General features: G+C 45.1%; 2 non-coding genes across 2 annotated transcripts; both read right to left on the reverse strand.

Moving 5' to 3' along the window:
• Positions 1-864: 864 nt before the first annotated feature.
• TRNAE-CUC (transfer RNA glutamic acid (anticodon CUC)) lies at positions 865-937 on the reverse strand. The gene has a single exon. It is a non-coding gene; the product is annotated as a tRNA-Glu (tRNA).
• Positions 938-3,046: 2,109 nt separating this feature from the next.
• On the reverse strand, positions 3,047-3,118 carry TRNAC-GCA (transfer RNA cysteine (anticodon GCA)). Its single transcript has one exon. It is a non-coding gene; the product is annotated as a tRNA-Cys (tRNA).
• Between the last annotated feature and the right edge of the window lie 1,250 nt (positions 3,119-4,368).

Here is a 4,368-nt window from a genome sequence, read left to right on the forward strand (position 1 = left end):
AGTGAAGGACAGGGAAGCCTGGTGTGCTGCAGTCCGTGGGGTCGCAAAGAGTTGAACAGGACTGAGCAACAGAAGGGGCCTAGAAACTGAAATACAGAGAAACGGGGGCAATGGAGGGATGGGGTAGCAATGGAGGAACGGCCCCTCCTCAGGGAGAAGTAGGGTCCACTGCTTATCCGTCCTCTATTCACGTGATGGGCCCGACTCAGCCAAGCTGGCCTCTACTGGCACCTGTGGACACGGCTCTGGGGTGGGCTCACCCCCCTCCATTGTCTCTGGCCTCTCAGGCCCTCTCTTGCCCAGGGTGCAGGCTCCTGGCTCCCAGCTCCAGGCAGGGTCCCCTTCATGACCTCATGCCTCCAGGGCCAGGCTGGCCCTTACTTCTTGCTTCGGAGAAAGAGGTGGGAGAGCCAGCCATCGCCCTGTGGTGGGCACGAGAGCTCTCACATCCTTGCTGGGGACCCACGGATACATTAGGTCATGTGGGGAGGGGCATGGAGGGTGCTAGCCAGCTGACCCCAAGAGAGAGGGAGTCCTGGGTTACCCAAGTGGACCCTGTGGCATCACGAGGGTCCTTGTAAGTGGAAGAGGGAGGCGAAGGAAGAGAGCCCAGTGGGCAATGTGACTACAGAGCTCCATGCATGATGGGGTGTTCATTCAGATCAATTGGGAAAAGAACCCCCCACCCCCAGTGGATCAATCTTATAAATAATTTTTTAAAAGTAAGATCATCCTTACTTATATAAGAGTGATAAACTAGTTGTTGTTGATTAATCTTACGTAAGTAAGATTGAACTTACTTTAAAAATTTATTTATTTGTTCTCCACTGGGTCTCAGTTTTGGCAGGTGGGATCAATTAATAGCTCCCCAACCAGGGATTGAACCTGGGCCCCCCACGTTGAGAGCATGGAGTCTTAGCCCCTGGACCACCAGGGAAGTCCCAGGTTAATCTTGCTTATGTAATCTTATCAATCTTTTTATCAGAAGCAGCAGCTCGACCTTGTATGCCAATCATACTCAAAAATAATTTCAAATGTATTGAAGATATAAACATAGATGATCTTAAAAATACAAAATTTGGGGATATTTTTACAGCTTGGAGGAAGGAGGAGCATCTGCTTGAGTAGAACTAGAAACTCAACACTATGTGACAACCTATAAGGGAAAAGAATCTGAAAGAGTGGATATAAACACACACACATACACACACACACACACACACACACACACACACACATATATGGGTGTGGTTTACTTACTAAGTTGTGTCCGGCTCTCGTGACACCTTGGATTCAGGTGCTGTACACCTGGAACTTACATGGTATTGTACATCAGCTATGTGCTGTGTGCCAAGTGGCTTCAGTCGTGCCCGACTCTTTGCAGCCCCATGGACTGTAGCCGCCAGGCTCCTCTGTCCATGGGACTCTGCAGGCAAGAGTACTGGAGTGGGTTTCCGTGCCCTCCCCAGGGCGTCCTCCAGGCCTGGGGACTGAATCTGCTTCTCTTAGACCTCGCACATTGGCAGGCGGGTTCTTTCCCACCAGCACCACCCGGGAAGCCCCATCAACCATACTTCAGTTAAAAAGATTGAAAAATAAGACTAGAAACTAGGATGCGCGGAGAGAAGATGAACGGTCTTGGCCGCATAAAAGCATGCCGTCTCTGAACAAGCAGACACAAGTCAGAACAGGTATGAGAAACGGGAAGAACACAGGGCGGCTCACGTGAGCAAAGCTCCCCCTCTGGGCACACGGCTCCCACAAACAGATGAGGGGCAGCCCTACAGGACAGGGTCGGAGGGAACAAGCTGTCAGGCATCACAGATGAAGAAACGTGAGCCGCAGGGTAGGGGCCGGCCTCCTGCCAGGACCTTGGCCTTTTGTTGGCTTTTTGAATTGTGGATGAAATAATAAGTCAATAATCAATACCAGGATGGAAAAGAGCTTTATTTGAGCCAAACTGAGGACTAGCCTAGACGCCCGCTTCCCAGATGACTGTGAGAAGTCGCTCTGGAGAAACAGGGGTTTTTAGGACAATGTTATATCTTGTCAGGATGAAGGACTTTAAACAAGTCAGGGTTCCATTTCTTCAAGGTTTCAAAGCAAAAATGAAACAGCAGACCAGCTGGCTTCGCTGGTGGCTCAGATGGTAAAGAATCTGCCCGCAAGGCAGGAGACCCGGGTTCGATCCCTGGGTTGGTTGGGAAGATCCCCTGGAGAAGGGAATGGCAACCCACTCCAGTGTTCTTCCCTGGAGAATCCCATGGATGGAGGAGCCTGGTGAGCTACAATCCACGGGGTTGCAAAGAGCTGGATACGACTGAACGACTGTCACTTTCTCCATTCACGTGCACAGCAAGTCAGTATGGAGCCTGGGAAGAGTTTTATCAGTAAAGGAGGACACGCATTGGGTCCCAGGAAGAGAGGCATTTAATCATTATTTTTAACCTGGATCTTCTTTGCTTCTGATCAGTATGCACTTTTCTTTAATAATTAGAGCGGATGTACAATGTATGGATAGGCCACAAACAAGCCATTCTAATTAGTATCAAATTCAAGTGAACTCATGCATAAGCCAGAATGACTTCCCTGTGTCTCAGTATGTGAAGCTTTTTGTATCAGAACTTGTGGTTGGTGACCTTTACTTTCAGGTCTTCAGCCCCAAACTTGTGTTTGAGTTTTTAATTTATATATATGTATGTATACATATTTGAAGTATAGTTGACTTACAATGTTTCAACATTGTAACATTCAGTTATTGTTGTTCAGTCGCCCAGTTGACTCTTTACGACCCCTTGGACGGCAGCACGCCAGGCCTCCCTGTCCATCACCAACTCCCGGAGTTTGCCCAAGTTCATGTCCATTGCATCGGGGATGCCATCCAGCTGTCTCATCCTCTAACACCCTCTTGAAGTGAAGTGAAGTCGTTCAGTCGTGTCCAACTCTTTGCGACCCCATGGACAGTAGCCTACCAGGCTCTGCCGTCCATGGGATTTTCCAGGCAAGAATACTGGAGTGGCGTGCCATTTCCTTCTTCAGGGGAATCTTTCCAACCTGGGGATCGAACCCAGGTCTCCTGTATTGCAGACAGACGCTTTACCATCTGAGCCACCAGGGAAGCTGTTACCCTTACTCTTTCCTAGCAGCAGGGTCTTTTCCAACAAGTCCACTGTTATACATATACACATACATTATTTTTCATATTATTTTCCATTATAGCAAGTTATTGACTATAGTTACCTGCGCTATATAGTAAACCTTTGTTGCTTGTTGTGTGTCTACTTTTTAAAGAATTAGAACTCTAGCATTCTATTCATATTGTCAAACACGTGGAACCAAAATGTCATAATTTTTTAACTAGGAAAAAATTCATGTTTTCTAAAATATCTGTATTTTACATGCTCCTTATATATGTATACAAAAGCTTTTCTACTATGCTTGAGGAAGAACAGCCGATGAGTGAGTATCTGGCGTTCTGTGAGTGGTTAGATTTGTTTCGACTGTCCTCCTGTCCTCTCTGACTTACTTGTACGATGATCAGGAAGCAGGTTCTAAATGATCACTGTCTTAGGGAGACCATATGGAGAGTATGTTTATAAACTAATGCAATTTTTATTAAATGTTCCGTTAGCACTCTACAAGTGTTTATTCCAATTTTGGGTGTAAAGCTTTTATACATAGTTATTAACTATTATATTAAGGTCGTTAGTCATGTTATTCAAATTCTTACACCCCATTCTTATTATTTAATCCATTTCTGAGAAGCGTGTGTCTTTCTCAGTTTCCCCCTTGAATTTACACATCTTTCACTGTAACTGTTCTGATGTTTTATTATGTGTCTCAGGATACATGACTATTATGTTTTCTCTATGAATTATCTCTGTAATCAATATAAAATTGCTTCTCTGTCCTTTTAAAGAATGTTGGCTTTGAAATCTCAGGTTAATATTCATATACCTGCTTTTTCTTGGCATTTTTCTCTTGCGTCTCATCTATCTCTTTATTTATTAACATTCAGTGATGTTAATGAAGCTGCTATCATTCAGTTTTGATGCATCTCTGGTAAAGAGCATGCATTTATATCTAAACTGTGGGAAGATGCCTTTTAAAGGGGGAATTCAACCTATTAAAATGACTAACATCTCAAGGTAGTTCAGTGACCCTATTGCTAGGCCTTCTGTTTAGATTTTGAAGGAAAAGCACTAGCCAATGGAAATAAGATGTCGAAATTACTAAAGGAAAGAAAGAGAAAGATTTCCACCAATCAGGACAGTATTTGGAGAGACAGAAATCTACAAGGAAGGCAGTATGTTCAAGTCCCAGCCACCTTCTCAGGGCCTTCAGCACACTTGCCAATCTCTCCAGTCA

This window comes from Budorcas taxicolor, chromosome 4, assembly GCF_023091745.1.
Source record: "Budorcas taxicolor isolate Tak-1 chromosome 4, Takin1.1, whole genome shotgun sequence".
Classification (NCBI taxonomy): Eukaryota; Metazoa; Chordata; class Mammalia; order Artiodactyla; family Bovidae; genus Budorcas; species Budorcas taxicolor.